The 19,758-nt window shown below is 49.9% G+C and overlaps 1 protein-coding gene and 1 pseudogene across 5 annotated transcripts in view; both read right to left on the bottom strand.

The window, feature by feature from the left end:
* Window positions 1-15,795, bottom strand: part of Cpt1a (carnitine palmitoyltransferase 1A) — a 60,986-nt gene extending 45,191 nt beyond the window's left edge. The window contains exons 1-2 of one of the 5 annotated variants that reach the window (XM_023710697.1): window positions 14,057-14,158; window positions 12,657-12,849 (exon numbers count right to left, since the gene is read on the bottom strand). The gene's annotated coding sequence lies outside the window, so the exon portion shown is untranslated. Of the gene's footprint in view, window positions 1-10,661; window positions 10,698-12,656; window positions 12,850-13,892; window positions 14,031-14,056; window positions 14,159-15,773 lie in introns of those variants that run through there. The other 4 variants (XM_023710700.1, XM_004627121.2, XM_023710699.1 and 1 more) reach the window with 4 other exon arrangements.
* LOC101587245 lies at window positions 3,640-3,954 on the bottom strand (annotated as a pseudogene).
* Window positions 15,796-19,758: the final 3,963 nt, after the last annotated feature.

Here is a 19,758-nt window from a genome sequence, read left to right as displayed (position 1 = left end):
GGAGGCTGGAAGGCCAGGGCCACCTAGGAAAGCCACTCCCATGTGCACAGAGACAGTACCAGGGAGGCAGCTTGAGCGAACAAGGCAGACAAGCTGGGATGCAGAACCCAGTGTGTGCCGGGGTGAGAATATCCAGTGGAAGGCAGCAAGTCATTAATATGTCCAAGGACAGCAGAAGCCTCCACTGTGTTCTGCAGCATGAGATGCTGCAAAATATATGGGAGTTCAAAGCAGCACCTGTTTTAACCCCTCTTGCAATAAAGAGAATGAAGGTTCTATATTGACATGGGGGGTGGGGGAACGCGTCAACTCCATTTATTCATTTGTCTGTTTGTCTTTTGGGGGGCAACGTTTCCATGTGCAATTTAGGCTGGCCTTGAACTCACTTTATAGCCGTTGAACTTCCTCCTGCCTCTACTCCTACCTCAGCCTCCCCAATGCTGGAATTATAGGGAGTATTGGGATTATAGGTGTATACCACTACACCTGGCTACATCAATTCCTTTTACATAAATATGCATCAAATCCTTTTAAATGAAGAATGAAACACAAGACCTGACCAGCCCACACCTTCCTCAAAACGTGGGATTTTGTCTTTTCTATCCATATTCAGGGGTCCTTGGACTGCCTGCTACCCAGTGTGCGTGAGTGTGTATACGCGTGAGCACGTGGGGCCCGGGCTACAAATGCTACCACACTCTTGAGTCTTCCACAGCTTGTTTCTGTCCTAGAGATGCCCCTGCATCTGTCCACAGGGTCCTAGTCCCCCCAGGTCCCTAAGCTAGGATAGTCCTGGGACCCTGTTTTCTTCCACCATGTACACAGCAGTTGAATTCATACATGAGGAGGAGGCAGAGACCGGCTAGTGTATGAGGCTAGTCTAGTGTCTTTCTACTTAACGGAGGTCCCCCCAAGAGTGCCTGTGGTGATGATACGCACCCCAACCCTCTGGGGCAGCACTCTCTCCTGCTCACCTGCTCGGCCTCGGTCCAGCTCCCTCATGACAAGATAATGAGGCCTCCATGCCCTCACTGTAGCCTGGCTTGCTGCTCACCAGTCTGGTTCCTGTGTCCCCAAGTCAGCCCTCCCAGGGGTCTCAAAGCCCCACTCACCTTGCCTTGACCTTGAGGTAGGGCCTGAGCAGGGTCCCTCCCACGTGCCCCTCCTCTTTGTGTGTAGCTCACACATCCTTCTCCACTAGGGCCAGGCCCATCTGATTTCTCTGAGGGTCCATCTTCTGACACTCTGCAGCAAGGGCAGGAGGCCTAGAGCACCTCTATGCTCCAACTCCCTCCCCGGCAGCCTGCCCTGGTGCCCCGTCAGCACAGCTACAGGGTGTGCTGCTCTCGGAAAGCGCTGGCTCTCAGGGCCAGCTGGCAGGCCTTGGGCCAGATGCAGAAAACCTACACCGGGTACTCCTTCCTTCCTTCTCCTGCTACACTTCCCAAAGCTGCCGCAAGGAGCCACCAACAGAAGCCTCTGCCATAACCCCCTATATGGTCCACTGCACCTCTGGTTTCTATGGACTAGCCCCATTTCCTCGGCCTGCTTCTTCTGAGAGTCACCAGCTGTGCAAACGCGATCTTCTCCTTCTTCCGCTGCCCTTCCCCTGGCACCCAGCTTGTGCACAAGTGGGAGTCCTAACCTTCACCTGTGTGTGTGACCCTGCATTTTCAGCTCCTCTTCCCTACTCCAAAACTCCATGGACTGAAAATTAACCTCCCATCTTCCCACACAACCATGCCCTCCCTTCCACCTTTTCTCCTACTTGGCCCAAGGCTGCCTGCCTGCTTTGCTGGGACAGGAGAGGACTAGGCCTGCCCTGACTCGCCTCCCTTAAACTGTGATGAATTCAGGCAAAGGCACTGCCTGCGGGTGTTGCTTTGCCCCATGCCCATCCTGCCTAGACATAGCGTGGCCCTCACTGCCCCTCCCAACTCACCACCACTGAGACTTCCCAAGAGCCCTGCTAAGTTCCCCTAGTCTGTGTCACTGCCCCCCCCCCCAGGTGACCTATTTGCAGCCCCTCTGGTTCTGAGATACAATGCACCAGGGGTTGGACAGCAATGGTGTCCCTGGGGACAAGGTCCACACAGCATGACTGAAAGGATCCAAATGTATGGCAGAGCATGCACCTGTTCAAGAATGGCTTCAGGGGAGCAGATCCTCCGAAGGAAAGCAAAAAAGAGAAAGGGGAAGAAAAAGCTGAGAATGATATAGAGATAGGGGAGAAGGTGGCTTAACCTCCCCTCTATGTTTTACTCAGTCCCCCAAATTTTGAGCAACTATTCCAGCATTATACTAGCCTTTGAACTACAATTCCAAACCAGAGGCACAGAATACTAGCGAACACACCCTCTGGGCAAACAGGCTGGCCGCTGCTCCCCAAAGCAGGGCTAGCCACGAGGCGCAGGAGTGACCACTCACGGACACTTCCCAGTGCTAGGCCACTTCTTCCCCTGTACCCCCGGGCTGGCTTAGGGCAAATCCAGAAGGAGCCAAAACCTGCCAGCTATTTAGGTGGCATACCCAACTGTCTGGAGGTAGAGAACCCTCTATCCTCACAGTCCAACACCCTTGTGGGGCTGCAGACACTTTTATTTTCACGGATGCTACTGAGTAATTTCCAAAAAGGTACACCAAAGTCTGGGCCCGGCTCTCACCTCTGCCTGGCACAGATGCCAGTCCTGAGTGGCTGTGTGTGGCGAGGCGATCACTGATCCAGAGTGCTACCTGGCAGGAGCCTGTGCAAAACTTCCAGCTTGGAACCTACCCAGCTGCCCCCGGGCTGAGCAGAGACACCACACGAGGCGGTCCCTCACGAGCTACAGCGCTGCTACAGGAGAGGGACTCGCTGCTACAGGAGAGGGACTCACTGTGCTTTAAGCCCCTTATGCTAATCCGCTCCATGGTGCAGAATAAGACGCCCATGCTGAGAAATATGACCCATTTAACACAATTTAAAAAATTCCCACCCCTAGTCTGCAGTTCACATTTTGGGGATCTCACTACAAGTCCCCAAATCAGCTCTCCCAGTACCCCACCTTGGCCAGGTCTGTGGGCCACACCTTGCCACTGGTTTGCCCGCTGCTTTCTGTCTCTTGTGGCCTCACCCTTAGCTAAAAGCTCTCTTCTCTCAGGTACCTGTTCTGGATGGCCCCTCTGAATCCCCACATCCACACTCCCAAAGCGCAGGACTCTCCAAGGCACACTGAGAGATCTTACCTGGCCTCACTGCCAAAGGACTTTCACTCCTAATTTTTATTTATTTATTTATTTATTTGGTTCAGGGTCTCTCCACACAGCTCGGACTCGTAGTGATTCTCGTTTCAACCTCCCCAATGCTGGGATTACAGATGTGTGCCACCAGGCCCAGCTTTGGTGGTCAGCTTGGCTCGGGACCAGCATGGCATGCGGTACCAGGGATCAAATCCAGGTCTTTGCACTTGCTAGGCAGGCACTTACACCACCAAGCTATCTCCCCAGACTTTCACTTCTATTTTTTTTTAGAAAGGGTGGAATATTTTATTGTCATTTATAATCAGATGGCAGTTGGCTATATAGTTTCCATACTTATTTTTTTGTAAATTAAAAAAAATACAAGTTATAAACAGCTGTTACGTTCTTCAGAAAACACAGTTAAACTAACTCATTCATGTTGGCTTCAGGTTTCTTATTAGCACCAGAAAACTCACTCATCTTCTCCCCCTTTTTAAAAAACTGGAAGGCTGGCATGCATTTGACTTCACAATCTGCAGCAACGTCCTGACAGTCATCCACCTCTACTTCAAGGAACCACACACTGGAATATTTTTCAGACAGGGAATAAAAGAAAGGCTCGATCATTCTGCAAGGTCCACACCATGTGGCTGAGAAATCAACTACTACAGGTTTATCTCCTGCAGCAGCCAGGGCTTTCTGAAAGGCCTCTTTGCTTTTGATCTGCTGCACCATGCTGGCTGCCGGGGACCTGACAAGCGACCGAAGCAAACAATGGAAGTGGAAGGGGTGTAGCTCCTACTTCTAAATTATGTAATCTCCCAGAATAAATTATAAGCACCAGGTGTGGTGGTGCACACCTGCAATCCCAGCACTCAGGAGGCTAAAGGAGAAGGACTGCCATGAGTTCGAGGCCAATCTAAGGTACATAGTGAGTTTAAGGCCAGCCTAGGGCTGGAGAGACAGCTCAGTGGCTTGCTAGCAAGTGGAAGGTCCCAAGTTCTACCCTCAGTACTGAAAAAGAAAAAGAAAAGAAAAAAGCCAGCCTGGACTACATAGCAAGATACTATCTGAAAACAATAAGATAATGTAAGATAAGATAAAATAAAATGAGACCGGGGATATAGCTCAGTGGCACAGCACCTACTTGGCAAGCACAAGGTCCCGAGTTCAATTCCCAGTATCAAAAATAATAATAAAATAGAAACTTCTCAAGAACATGGGTCTTGGCTTAATTCTGAAAACCAAGTAATAAGGACCCCAAAGACTATCTTCTTAGGTTGTAGTAAAATTGCTTTACTTTTGTAACTTTGCTCAAGGCTCCCCACATTCTTGCTCATTAAACTGCGCTGAATTTGTCATTGCAAAGGGTCCACTTGGTTCCCTCTCTCCATAATCAATTGCTTTGCACCCAAACCTTTCCACCTGGGAGGGCAGTGGCCCATGAGTTCTATCACTGGCCAAACTGTCACGGGGCCACACACAGGCGTCCCTCCAGAGGTCCTAGTGCTCCCACAGCAGCCTCCTGCCCTCCTTGAAGGTCCCTGGGTTGAGCCAGACAGCTGGCTAGGAAAGCAGGACAAAGGTCGGCATGAGACAGAGTATGCTGCCAGAATTCAAAGCATGTCCCAGGAAACCAGCTCAGTCACATAAATCAAACAATAAAACTTGCTATGTAATGATGGACTTCTGAGAACATGGTCTTATGGCAGCTGAATGAGGTCAATAAACGCAGCGCTGGCAGAAGTGTTTCAACACATACCCTTCGGTCAGCAGATAAGGAGACCAGGGATTGGTAGAGACCCCGAGATGGATATATATATATATATATATATATATATATATATATATATATATTCACATGTGACACACAGATTCATCTTCTGTGCTTTTTACAATGGAAATCAGAATATGCCCCTTACTCAACTACTCACCTTATTAGACAACATTCTATATATTCATTCCTTAATATATTTGACCTGCATCTCATTTAATTTCCACTGGAATTCTAGGAAATGAGTACCATGCTGTCCTTGCTAACATGCAAAACCCCAACACTACATGGGAAGTCTATTCAAGGTGACAGCCAGAGAACCATGGAGCAGGGACTCCGCTCCAGGACCAACTCCAAGGGGTTTATCTGTACTACCAAGGTGAAGTAGGGAATACTACACAGAATGGCCTGCTTAAGATTCCTCAAGCTATGACACGTGTAAAATTAGATCCCTACCATAACCAAAAGGACGTGATTCCAGCCAGTAGTAAAACTACAGTAACTGCATACATCAATGCCAACTCTAAAATTACTCACAGGCTGCAATCCCCCTGGAATTGCATAATTCACAGGCTCATGAGAGCAACTTCTGCCTTCTATTAAAATTCTGTCACCAGTCACCCATCTCAACTAGCAGTAAACAACTGTTTGAAATCCTCCTAGGAAAGGCTACCTGCAGGAAATGACAGCCTACTCGGCATGAATACCCAGCAGTGGCTCCAGAAACACAGCCGGTGTCCCTCCCCAGGGAGAAAATCTGAGGCTGCAAGACACCCAGGCCCCGCCCCAAGGCTTCTAGGAGACGCAGCAGGTGGGGTCTCTGACGAAGGGCCAGCAGTTAGCTACAGCACATTCTTCCACACTGTTCTGCTGCGGCAGGTTCTGCTCTGCTAGACAAGGCTGGCTCTGGTCCCCAGCACGGCCCCAGCCTGGAAAATCACATTAGGGTCATGCATGACTTCAAAGCGTGGTGACCCAGGCTGTCCTCTTCACTGCCACTCAAAAACCTTCAAGGAAAGTCCCTGAAAGGTTCTAGAAAGGCAGCACCCGCCCAAAGGCTTCTCCTGAACTAGCATGCACGTGCGCCAAAGGTCACGGATCCTCTGAAGGTAGACGCAGGTGAAAACGGCACAAAGAAGAAAAACAAAGCAGCAGCCCTCTCCAGCTGGCACGAGGGTGCACATCTTCTGCTCTCCTGTCATTCCCACATCTCATCTGCCCCAGGTGGGCTTCTCTTTAACAGCACTCTTGTATCTTTTCAGGAAATGAGTATATACATAAATATATGGATGACCTCCAGAAGCTGATGGAAGCATCTCAAAAACAAAATGGGGGTAGGGTGGGGGTGGGCAGGGAGATGGCTCAGTAGAGTAAGGGCTTCCCCGGCAGGCGCAAGGGTCTGAGTTCAATCCCCGACTTGGAAAAAAAAAAAGAAAGAAAGAAAGAAAGAAAGAAAGAAAAGAAAAGAAAAGAAACAAAATGGCACAAGCCAAGCAGTGTGTACCTGCTAACCCAGCTATGTGGGAGGCTGAGGCAGAGGCAAGTTCCAGGCCAGCCTAGGCAAACCCTGCCTCAAAAGCTAAGGAGGACACAGGACAGATTACTAGTGGGGCACTTGCCCAGCATGCAAGAGCCCCTGGCTCAATCCCCAGCAGTGAAAAAGAAGGTAGGGTAGGGTAGGGAGGGTAGAATAGGGTGGATAGGGTAGGGTAGGGTAAGGCAGGATGGGTAGGGTAAGGTAATAGGGTAGGGTGGGTAGGGTACGGTAGGTAGGGTGGGTAGGGGAGGGGAGGATGGATAGGGTAGGGTAGGTAGGGTGGGGAGGGGAGGGGAGGATGGATAGGGTAGGGTAGGTAGGGTAGGATGAGGAGGGTAGGGTAGGGTGGGTAGGGTAGGTATGGTAGGTGGTTAAAGTATGGTGGGTAGGGTGGGGTAGGGTGGGTAGCAAAGCAAAGGTGTAACTGCAGCCAGCAAGGTGAGATGTCAAATTCCACTTACGTTCTTGGGTGGGTCTCAGGTACAAAAAAAGTGAAAATCTACTTCAGTCTGTTTGCTGTTGCTGTAATAGAACCCTGCGATGGGATTAATTTATTAAAAGGTTTATTTGGCCCATGGTTCTAAGGGCAGCAAGTCCAAGACGGGGTGGCCTCATGTGGCAAAGGCCTCATGTTACATCATGGGATAGCAGACAGCATCACATGGTCTATGCGTGTGCAAGAGTCACCCTGGTCCCCCGATGTGCAGAAGAGAATGAGAAGACATGCAAGTGGCCCACTTTATGACAACCACTCCTAGAAGAACTAATCCAGGGGCCGGGGAGATGGCTCAGTGGAATAAGCGCTTGCCTGGCAAGCACAGGGGCCTGAGTTCAATCCTCGGCTCTGCCAAACAAACAAACAAACAAACAAGAACTAATCCAGTCTCAAGAGGCAGACATCACTCCTCTCGGTCTCGCTTCCTAATGCTGTCACACTGACAACTAAATTTCATTGAGTTTTATCAGTGACCAACCACATCCAAACCATACCAAGTAACTCTTGTCATGAAAGGTGTGTCCTGAATTCACAAAAGCATTCAATAGATTCCTTATTTAAGTCAGTCATGCAGTAAATTTCCTGCAGTGGTCAGGTCAGGTTAGAAAAAAAAAGTCTGAATAATTACATGCCTTTTTTTTTTTTTTTACAGCCCTCAAAAAAAAGATTCCACCTACTTCAGGAGTATGAAAATAAAGCAAATTCAAATTTGCTTGACATGACGATTCACGCTTGTAATCCCTGCACTTTGTAGGCTGAGGCAGGAAGATTCCAAGTTGCAAGCCTAGGCAATCTGGCAACTTAGTAAGACTGCCTCAAATACAAAATGGAGAAGGGCTGGGGGTGATACTGCACAACATCAATAGGAAACAGTCAATCAGATAAATGGAGAGAAACGTGATGTTAGCAGTAAAGAAGTGGGGGAAGCCACTGAGGTTCAATGTTCTCTGTGTGTATGTGGGGTGGGGGGTGATACTAGATCTGCTGTGTGGTAGGTCAAGTATCACCACATTCTTCCACTCCACCACTGACTGCTACACTGCCAGAACCTTGCCCTTTCCTTCTGAGATAGGCTTTCACCAAGTTGCCCAGGCCGGCCTTGAACCTGGGACCCTCCTGCCTTTGCCTTCTGAATACCTGGGACTGCAAGCATGCACCACCATGTCTGGCTGGATCCTCCATGAAGAAAATAATGTGTTAACAGACTGGATTATCTGTCCTATTAAGATAGGAGGATAGGATAGGATAGGATAGGATAGGATAGGATAGGATAGGATAGATAGGCTACTAGCATAGATAGGCTAGGCTAGGCTAGATAAGATAGGATAGGATTCTCTATCCTATTCTGAGGCTCACTTTGGAGTTAAAGAGCTGGCCTTCATCCCCCAGGGCCTGACCTGCCTCCAGCCTGTCCAGCATCAGCCGGAGCCTCACAGCCCAAAACCATGGGGCTTGGTATCTCCTTTGCTATCTCTCACTTCTGCTCCCCAAGTATTACTGAGTATGTTCCACTACAAGATGCAATTTGGGGGCTGAAGAACACAGTGGTATCAATAAAATCTGCTTGCAGGGTCCCGGGAGATAAGTCAGTAGCTTAAGTGCCTGCTTGGCAAGTGCAAGGTCCTCAGTTCAATCCCTGGTTTAAAAAAAAAAAAAAAAAAAAAAAAAATCCTCTTGCAGTTCTAACTCTGACTGGTAGAACCTATATTTACAGATGTTCCAATCTCCTGTGAGGGGAAGAGGGATCGCATTCTAAGGACTAGGCTCCAAATGGATTGCATGTTCCTGACCCACCTAACCCCCCAGCTCACCAACACAGGACGCTATAGAGCACCCACTGTTCCTCTACACGGTGGTTCACTGGGCACCATGGCTACAGCCCAGCATCAAGATCACAATGCTTAGTACCAGCCAAGGAAAAGTGCCAAAGTCAACATTCCAAGTGCGCTTCCCACTGAATGTGTATGGGGCAGAACCAAGGTGATAAGCCCAGGGAGCATCTACAGCTCACAGCTCAGAACAGGTTTCACTTCTAACTTTCGGTTGGGCATAAAACAGCAGGTATTGGGGCTGGAGAGATGGCTCAGTGGTCTAAAGCACCTACTTGAAACAAGCTTGGCAAAGCACAGGGACCGCGGTTCGATCCCCAGCACCACATGCCAGCCAGACCCGCCCCCTGGTGGGCTGAGCTGGCCACACACACACAATAAATAAATGTAATAAATAAAAATAAATAAATATAAAAAAGTATGGATTACCCAATTTAAAAAAAAATAATAATTTAAAAAAAAAAAAAACAGCAGGTATCAGAGCCCACAGATGAGGAGATGAAAACCCAGAAATGCTCACATTCTACTCAGCACCGCATCCCTTTCGCGTCTGAGCAAGTGTGTGCACGGACCTATAAAACACTGGCCCTTGGTTTCCCAGAGATCCAAGCAGCCTAGAAAAGAGAAGGAGGACAGCTCTGCACTCAGGTTCCAGCGTAGCCACTTACTCACACATTGGACCTTGTGCCAACATCACCTGTTCTCACGCCTTGTGAAGGTGCCGAAGGAGACATCTTGTCTTTAATCCATGAAAGCACCCTGTGCTTTTCCAGCTTGAGCCATGGCCTTCTAGTGCAAGTTCTCCACAAGCATGAGTGTTGAGTCCCCACAGTGCACACCCCACACCAATCTCAGGGCCAGAATTTCATACTATAGCCCCTCTTTTAACTTTGACACTTAACTTTGACCAATCTGTTCATTTCTTTCCAGCACAGCTCTGACACCATACAAAGACACCAACCCTGCTGAGTAAAAACACTTTCAGGACATTAAAGATGCTGACTTGTGCAAAATTAGGGTTGAATGGATTTGTAAATTAAGGATCATTTCATTAAAAGTCAGCTTTTAAGTTACAGCATATGTGAGCTTCTTAAAAGCAAGACAATTTCATTTTGATATAAAATATATTACCTGTTGAAAGTGGGGAGAAGAGATCCTAAAGAGAAAAGAATTACCAATGTCCCTGGTCTTGTTCCACTTACTCTCAACCACAGGAGTATGACATGGCCAAGAGCCATGGTCCCCAGGGCACAGTACCATGGGAGAAGAGGCAATCAGGAGCTAAGGGCTGCAGTGTGGGGCAAGGATGGAGGAGCTGGTCTGAGGTCCAGAGTCCTGACTGCAGTAATTGCATGAAGAAGGTACCCTGGGAGGAGGGACCCATCCACTTCCTCTGCTCCCTGCTTCCCTCTGTAAACTTCCTGTAGGGCAAACAGAACTAACCACCACCACCACCACCCCAACAAAGGGGCCCCATGATGTCAGGAGGCTGCAGCAATCCAGGGGAGAAAGGGAGCCTTGATACGCTGTCCTTCTTTCCAGCAAATAATGTGCATGTCTGCTGGGGTCATGGAGACAGCAAGGAAGGCAAGTTCACTAGTAACTTGGGAGCCGGACTTAGCCCCAACTCTACTACACATGGCGATGTTTGGGGACAGGAAGAATCTAGAGGACCTTCAGGTCCCTGAGACAAGTGCTACAAACCACCAGCATCAAGAGTATGAAATATTACTTTCTTTCTTTTTTCCCCCCTCAAAAGCTCCTCAACCAGGGCGGGGGAGATAGCTCAGTAGAATAAGCACTTGCCTGGCAAGTGCAGGGTTCTGAGTTCAATCCCCGATACTGAAAAAGAAAAAAAAAAAGGAAAGCTTCTCATCCAATGACGAGCTGGCTAGCTTCAGGGAACGAAGAATCAGCTCTCTTCTCTTCCAACTTTCTAAGGCAAAGATTATCCTGGACTGGGCATCTCATGCAGCAACAGCATTTCTTTCATTATTAACTTTCAACAACATTCCTCAACGTCAGAACTCGCACAAAAGACAAAGGTGGACATTTCTCAGAACTGGGGCTGCCACTTGTTACCCAATCAGTGCAAGGCAGCCTCGGCCAGGCCCTTTGGGGACCCAATGTCCACTCAATATTTGCATGAGATAAAAGTTGAAGGTTACAAAAAACAACAAATAGTTGAAATCAACAAGCAGAAGGTATCCCTCATTTAGATTAGGCAATGGATTAAAAAAAAATCCCGTCCTCAGCATCAAAAATAAAATAAAATAAAAAATTTAAATCCCTCCACAGTCTAAACTATTTAAAAGTCTAAGAAACAGTTAACAGTGGTGGCGTTCACAGAAGGGACGGAGGAAGGAGGCCTCTCTGCACTGTTCTCATTCACACCTTTTGAACTTTGCACTGTGTGCTTGTACTGCTAATTTTTGACACAAAGAAGTCCTTCCAAGCAAAGCTCAAGACTGGCATACACGATCCTAAGACAACTGAGGTTCCATTTAAGGGCGAGATAACCTATTTTTTTAGTCTTGCGCATGCTAAGCACGCACACGACTACTGAACTACAACCACCCCTTCCCTTTTTCGGGGGTTGGCGGCGGGGTCCAGCGTTGTACAGACTGGCCCCGAACTCTTGAGTTCATGCGATCCTCTCGCCAGAGCCTCTCAAGTGACGGGGACAACAGGCAACTGAAAATCTCTTAAACACACTTTAAATATTCCCATCATGAGCCATTATTCTACTCCTAAAGCACGAATTCAAATATTCAAGTTGTCTTCCACCAACCCCAGGGCTCCGGTCTGCCAATAATAACGCACAGTGACTAAACAGTTCTTCCCCCCCCCCCAAAAAAAAAAAAAATGCCAACGACAAAGTGCAGAACAACCCTGGGCTGGGCGCTGTTTCCACCTCCCACGGCCGGCGGCCACCTTCCCAGCGCCCTCAAGACCCAGGGAGCCCTTTCAACTGAGAGCTTGGAGAGCGTCCTGGAACCGCAACTGCAGCTTCCGCGCCCCGCCCCTTCCCCCAGCTGCGGGCGGGAGTCACGTGACGGCTGAGAAAAGTAGGGGAAAGGTTACGGGCAGCCCCGCCTACGGGCCGGCTTGTCCCTGGCGCTCAGATCCTGTTCCACCGGCCATGCCCACAGAGACTTTCCGGAGCGAGCTGGCGCTCGGCGCCGCTGCCACCCCTGCGACTGCGGACGAAATGCAGTGCACTTCTCCGTAGGAGGAAAGGACAAGCCCTGCGGTGCTCAATCTTGGGGACAGTTACGAGCTCAGTATGCTCAATGACAGGCGCCGCAGCTACCCGGCAGCTTGGCACTGCGGCCAAGCGAGCCCAGGGTACGTCTAAAAGGGGTTCACTGCGAGGTCCAAGTAAAAATTAACGGTGTTTTTATGAATGGGCACGCGAGGTTAAAGTTGGGCAAGCACAGGCCGGCGCCCCACGACTCCCCCGAGACCCAGGCCAGAGGGCTCTAAGGTCACTCACTGGCCCGGGGCAAGGCTAAACACTTAGAAACTACACTTTAATTCCATCTCCAGGTTAGGGGTCTTGTTTCTAATACGGGTTGGCCTGTGTGTGATCCCAGATGTTACCACAAAGTTATGCACACCCCTAAACGTGACCTCGTCTGGAACCAGCTACTGTGAGACGGAATTCAAGCGCAAGGTCAAGTCTACCATAGCTCCACGCAAAGGAAACTAGTAATTTACTAGGGGAAAACAGCCCACTGCCTCGGGGTACCGAAGAAAAACCAGCCCAAAGAACCAACTTTGAGCCCATTTCAAACTCGCCTGGACTACAGCATCCTTGCTGGCACTAAAGCCCACGTGTCTGTGACTTCCTCAGCTGGGCCAGCGTCACCTTAAATACTTGGGAAAGGGGGAAGGGGAGGTGCTTGCTGCACGAATAAAAGGCCAGGGCTATGGACATTTTTTATTCCTTTGGCTTGTGGTTTTGGCGGAAATAAACAGCATGCTTGAATATCTGGAATAGCGAGAAAACAGATGCCTGTTTAAGAAAATGGTGTAACAAAGTACCTCTCCAGAGGTTAAACTGATTTTCTTTATTCAATAACTTCAAAAATTATGAGTTTCGTACTAAAATCTATCCTGGAGTATTTTACTGTAAGAAGCAAAGAGGAACTGAATGTCTGCCTCGAATTGAGAATATTAGGTTTGTGCTGTATGTAATCTGGTAATTATAACTTTAATTCTTGAAGTTTGAAAAAGAAGTCGGCTCAGCCCCCGCCTTCCTCCAGCTTTGATGAAAGGCAGGCACCGATTTCCTTTATAAAGACACTGATCCATTGCTTTCCTGAACAAAGCCAAGCGAAGCGGCTACTGCTAGTGGCTCGCAGAGCCGGGCCGTACCCAGGCCGGACCGCGCCTTTGGGATCGCGGGGCCAAGTTCGCGAGGCCTGGTCACGTGAGTCCCCCTCAAAGCCGGTCTGGAGCGACCTTGGGCAGCCTCACCGCATCCCCAGCCCTTGACTCCGAGCGGCTCAGCGGAGGAAGGGGGCGTTCACATGCAGGGAGCCGAGACCCACCCTCCACTTAACCCCCGACCACTCGCTCAGTGCCAAGGGCGTGTCCCGCAGGCTGCACTGCGGGGGCGTTCGGGGACAGCGACCAGCCAAGTCCAGGAGCGGAGCATCCCTCCCACGGCAGCACTGTACCTGCCGCAGGCTGAACGCCCTCGGGTGACCCCCAGACCCACTGCATAAGCCAACTGGAGGTAGGAGGAGGTCGGACCGGATGGAAAAACGAATTGATGCCCCACTGGTTCGGAGAGGGGGCATCCCGCCAGGGCCTGAGGCCGGAGCATCTCTTCTGCTGCGGATCGAACCTTGCCCCGGGACAGACAACACCAGGCAGACACCAGACCTAGTCCGCTCACCGCGGGCTGGAGGGACCGAGACCACAGATCTGGGCCCGCGATCGGGTTCCTCCCGGGGATAGGTGGCGGCGTCTGGTCAAGTCCCAATATTAAGCATCCTTCCGTGGACCCCAAGTCCCATCCCTACGCACCTCCGAGTTCGCTGCGAACTCCGCGGCCCGAGGGCAGCGCTTGGGTCCCCTGAGCCCGACCGGGTAGCCACCAGCCCGGAACCGCGCCCGAGTCTCAGAAGCCTCGCGGCTGCCGCCCAACCCGCAGGGCGCCCTCCCCACGCGCGGCCACGGCCGAGCCTTACCGAGTTGGCTGACGGCAGTTCGGCAGCAGCGGAATGAGCGAGCGGCAGGCAAGCGCCGGGGGCGGGAGGACCACGGGCCAGACCCGAGCGCACCGACGCCGGTCGTAGCGGATTGGCTGGGCCGCGCGGGCTTGCGGCGAGAGCTGGCTGGCTACTCCGGGTGCGCGCTGGGAGAGGCGGGGCCTGGATGGGGCGGGGCCTGGATGGGGCGGGGTCAGGTGAAGAAATTGAGGCTTGCTTGCCAGGACGCCTATGCCGGCTCTGAGGCGACGGGATCTAGGAGGGATTCCCCTCCTTGGGTGCTTCTATTTCTCCATCTGTAAAATGGGCCAACCATTAGCACCTTGCCTTTCTTGTGCTGCGTCTACAACTAGGCTGATGCAGCTTGTCCTCTGCCCCCTTTTACAGACGAGGAACCCCGTAAGGGAAAGAATGACTAACTTGCCCGGGATCACACGGCTAAGAATGTAAGTGAGCCCACGGCCCAAGATGGATCTTGTCCTCGACTGACAGCTGTTGTCTTTGGAGGCAGAGTAGCTGATACGGCTAATGTGCTAAAGGGCTCCTTTTCATCCAAATGGAATGCCTCCCTCGAGGGGCTCTGGGTAGATCTGGTAAAATATTACGGGGCTGGACTGTGGCTCAGTAGTAGAATGCATGCTTAGCATGCAGGAGGCTCTGAGTTCAATCCCCAGCACTAGGATAAAAAAAGATTCTGGCAACGTTAAGAACATAATAGGTGGCAAGAGGGGGTACTGCAGCCGCGTGCAAGATGGGGACTAGGGTGGGGACAGCCGACCTGCTAGCCCCCAGAGGAGCCACCTCCTTCTTTACCCACCTATTTTCATGCTGTATAGCTGCCTATAACGGTTGCTCTATAAATGCACTAACTCTGTGAATAAGACCTGGCACTCTTAGCAGTCAATCACTCCTGATTAGGAAAACCCCGTTTTGCCTTCGACTTTCTCTATTATTTGATTATTCCAGCAGAAGACTTTAAAAGAGAAAATGAAAGTTCTCCTTTGATCCCTCCCTAGGCGGACTATGGACGCAGTGAAGCACTGCAGCTGTCCCCACGGCCCTACTCTACGGTTTTAAATGAATAAGAGCGATACCTGTTTGTCACCCTTGCTTCTGTCGTGGCTTAGTTCTCTGGGGGGACACGGAGACAGACAGCGTCTTTCGGGGCAATACAGTATTTCCTTTGACAACCTGCTGTGATGTTCAACTGGCCCGGCAGGATATTCGGGCACCCTTTGCGCCATTGCAAGTATAATAAAGGGGGCACTGGACACCCCTCCCTGAGTGCTTGTTTCTCCTGGACAACTGACCCTAAAAGTGAAGCAGTCAGGCGCCTAGAAGTGCCTTTTTGGTGCCATGTGCCAAGCTACCATCCAGAAATTCTAAGATCCACCCCCTTCCCACGCGCAGGCCTGGCCTCCGGTTATTCATTCTTTTTGAATCTTTGTCAGCCTTGAAAGCGAGGAGGGACCGGAAGAACCCCTCCACGTTTTTTCTTTGAGGACTGAAGTTAGAGGTCCACCCGACGCTGGCTCTCGCGTGGCCCCGCCCATCTCGCGCTCTAGGAGGCAGGTGGTCTGGGCCAGGACACCGGGGCTGCCTGCACCTGCCCTGGCCCTTGCGCGTCGTCTCCCCGCCTGTCCCTGCTCGTGAGCCGTCCCGGCTTGTATCAGGGAGACTGGACTGTCACGCTCACCTCAGACGCCCTTCCCTGCTCTCCCTGGAACCCCAGCGCTGTGAGGTCCCCGCCCCAAGGTCACTTCCTTGTTTAATCAGTGCTGTTGTGTGCCTCGCTGGGATTGGCCCTGCGCCCTGTCTGTTGCAAAGGCTCTGCAGCCTTGACCTTGCGCCGCTCCCAGCGCGCCTTCTCCGTGCCACCTGTAGGTGGGGCGGGGCGCGACGGGCGGGGCGGGGCGGGGCGGGGCGCCTAGCTCACCTGTGCCTGCCGGCGGACTCGGGGTGAGGAGCCCAACCGCACGCGTAGCTCGCTGCGGGTCTGCACCGCTCCGCTGCTTGGAGAGCTGCAGCTCCCAGGAGTGACTATTAATAAAAAGCGAGAGCCAGGCCCCTGGGGAACACCAGACTCAGTCCTTTAAATTCCCTAGGGCCAAAAATATCCTAGTATACAACCCAGAAACTAGAATAATCTTTTGCAAACTCTGTTGAATTTTTATTCTCCAAATTCTTTCCTAGTTTTTTTTTTTTTTTCTTTCCCAGTTTTAATAAAATACGCAGCAGTTGCCTTCTATAGAAACACTCCGGAGGAGAAAGAAAACTTTTTCAAGTTTATGTAATGTTTTTATCGTTGAGGTTTCATTTGGGAGGTTGTTGTTGTTGTTGTTGTTTTGCTCCGAATGCCTTCAGGGCAGGTTTGGCTGGCTTGAGTTGTGGGGATCGAACCACAGCAACCTGAGCCTGACTGCTCTGTTGAAGCAGCCACTTAAAGAACTGAGCTAAGGGGCAGACCCCCTGTTTTTGTTTTTTGTTTTGTTTTTGTTTTTTGAGACAGGGTCTCCTTTGTAGCCCAGGCTGGTCTTGAACTCACTGTGATCCTCCTGCCTCAGCTTTGGGAGTGCTAGGATTGTACATATGGGCCACCATGCCTGGCAAAAATCTTTTCCTTTCCTTCCAGACCGCTGAGTAGCTAGCCTTAGAGATAGGCTCCATCTGCCTCGCTTCAGTCTACCAATTCTTGAGTACAGATCGCTTTGGTGGTTTTGTTTGTTTGTTTGTTTGTTTGTTTTCCGGAACTGGGGATTGAACTCAGGCCCTTGCGTTTACCAGGGAAGCGCTTATTCTACTGAGCTATCTCCCTGGCCCCTAGTACAGATCTCTTAAAAGATAAGTTTTGTGTTGGGGGCCAGGGAGATGACTCAGTAGAATAAACGCTTGCCTGGCAAGTGTAAGGGCCTGAGTTCAATCCCCGGTTCTGAAAAAAAAAAAAAAAAAAAGTTTTGTGGGTAAAGGGGATTAGTTTTGTTTTTGTTTTTTGAGGGAGGATGCTTACTTTCTTTTAGGGGATGTTTGTTTGTTTGGCAACAGTGGTGATGGAATCCAGAACACAGGCCCTTGCATATGCCACACAAATGCCCCAAGGATTCTTAAAAAAAAAAAAAAAAAAAAAAGGTAACATACACTGGGGTGGGGGAGGGACAAGAGGAGAAATTAAAATGAAAATTTTTAAAAATTTGAATAAAAGGAAACCACAATGCCAGGGTCCACCTAAATAGATGACACAAAGTGTGGAAAGCCAGTGGCCTGCCCAGAGGACGGCTGAGCTCCGCTGTCCCTCCAGCCACGTTTGTCTGGCAGCTCCCAGAAGGCTCTGGTCCAAAGTGTGTAAGATCTGTTGGAACTAGGCTCTCTCTCCCCTAGGAAACAATGTTGTAATCTCAGGGCACTGTGCTTCCCTCCCCACCCCAAAGCTGGAGTCCTCTGAACTTGACCCCTGGTCCCTATTAAGAGTGTTAAGTACATAACAGAGGTGATGTTTGCCTAGCCAGCATCATCAGGGTTAGGTTTGACGGGGACAAACAGGTAATGTGAGGAACACAAACGTAAAACAACCAGAGATGCACATGGGAAAAAGCCCTCAGCACAAGTTGTGTGCTTGCCCTGTGACCTGGTAACCCGTGAGCACTGGGTTTGCACCCAGGCCGCATCAGAGCCTGGAGTGGCTGCCTGGATCTTTTGTTGTCCTCCTTGGCCTTAGTGTCCTCTCCTAAAGAAATGAAGAGCTGGGCAAGGTGGTGCCCACCTGTAATCCTAGCACTCTGCATGGCTAAGGCAGGAGGCTCCAAAGAAGGAAGGAGAGAGGGAGAGGGAGGGAGGGAGGGTGGGAAGAAAGGAACAAAGAACAAATGAGAGAATCTGTCAAGGGCATGAACAAGCAGCCTTTCATCGGCATCTCCTTTCTTCTTTTCCTTTAGTCAGTCTGTGTATTTGGAGAAGCAGTCTTGGGTGCATGAACTTCAGAACCACTTGGCCTGAGTTCGCTTCTGACTCTGCCACTTCCTATTGGAGCAAACTTAGAGACCTCTGTGTACTTGGTTTCCTCATCTGTACAATGGGAGAGCACACATTATCTTGGAAGATAGTAATGATGCAGACATGAATGATATAAGCGAGTGCACCAAGCATTCTGAGCTACACTGTAGGTGTCATACAAGCACCAGCTCTGATTATGTTCCTTCCAGGGAGCCCATATTTTAAAACTTCTATCTTTAAGTACTCTAGAAGGCTGAGGCAGGAGAGCTGCAAATTCGAGCCTGCGCAAATTAACAACCTAGTAAGACCTTGTCTCAAAATAAAAAGTAAAAGGAATGGGGATATAGGTCGATCAGTGTAAAAGATGCCGGGTTTAATGCCCAGTAACACACTCCCATAGAACACACATGTATATGCATGCAAAACAAAAACACTTCTATCTGTAAGCAGTACAATTAGTGGCAACTAACTCATTTCATTTCATTTCATCATTTTTTGATCAGCAACATGGCACAATATTCAGCTAGTTGTCATCAGCAAGAGATTCAGCTGGGAATGTAGCTCAGTGGTACAGTGCTTGTCTGGCAAACACAAGGTCCTGAGTTCTATTCCTGGCACACACACACACACACACACACACACACACACACACACGAAATTCAGTTACTCCAATAAGTATAGTGACTGCTTAGACATGATATCTCACCAGTCAAGAGCAAAAACAAGGGGCCAGCTAGATAGCTCAGGGGATTAAAGTGCCTGCTTAGGCAGATGCAGGGACTGGGGTTCGATCCCCAATGTGCTATGCTGGCCCCGCCCCCAGAGTGCGCTGAGATGGCGATTGAAACTGGGTGTGGTGGCGCACACCTGTAATCCCAGCACTTGGGAGGCTGAAAACAGGAGGATCACTACAAGTCCGATTTGTGTAGTGAGACCCGGTAAACCTGTCCCAAATACATAAAAAAAATAATAAAAATTAAAAAGAGCAAAAACATTGAACACTTTGATTTATAGTAGTCAATTTCAGATACATAGGAGATCTCGTTGAGGCTCTTAAATTTTATTATTTGATTGACTGATCGACTGACTGACTGATTGACTGATTGAATGACCGGAACTGGGGACCAAACCCAAGGCCTTCATATGGAGTTACATGACCAGCTTTTTTTTTTTTTGAGACAGGTTCTCTAAGTCAAATTACTCAGGTTGGGCTCTAACTTTCAGTCCCCTTCCTTCAGCCTCCCAGAGTATGAATGTTGTTTAATTGGTCATAATAATTCAAGGATCACAATTATTACCTCAGACCCCTAAACACCTGAGGCCCCTGCCAGCATAGCCCGCCTGGACAGTGCTTGGTCAAGCAAGACCTTGAGCTTCTTTCTTTCCTCTTACAGCAGGTGGAATGCGGAGCAGAAAATAACATAGTGGATACTATTAGAAGACTGTCTTTTTGGACATGGTGATAAGCATCTAATCCCAACACTTGGAAGGCAAAGTCAAGAGGACCCCAGCAAGTTCAAGGCTATCCTGGCCTATATGATGAGTTCAAGGCCAGCCTGAACCACATAGAGAGGCCTTGTCTCAAAAAATCAAAGAGAGGTTGGCATCCTGCCTTGCTCACAGCCAGGGCCAGGCCAGTCTTATTTCTGCCTGCACTGCCAGTGCCTGGACACAGGAACCTGAGGACTAGGGCA

This window comes from Octodon degus, unplaced genomic scaffold (assembly GCF_000260255.1).
Source record: "Octodon degus isolate 3935 unplaced genomic scaffold, OctDeg1.0 scaffold00018, whole genome shotgun sequence".
Taxonomy (NCBI): Eukaryota; Metazoa; Chordata; class Mammalia; order Rodentia; family Octodontidae; genus Octodon; species Octodon degus.
The sequence above is the reverse complement of the archived record's forward strand: the minus strand, read 5'-3'. Positions and strand labels throughout refer to the sequence as shown.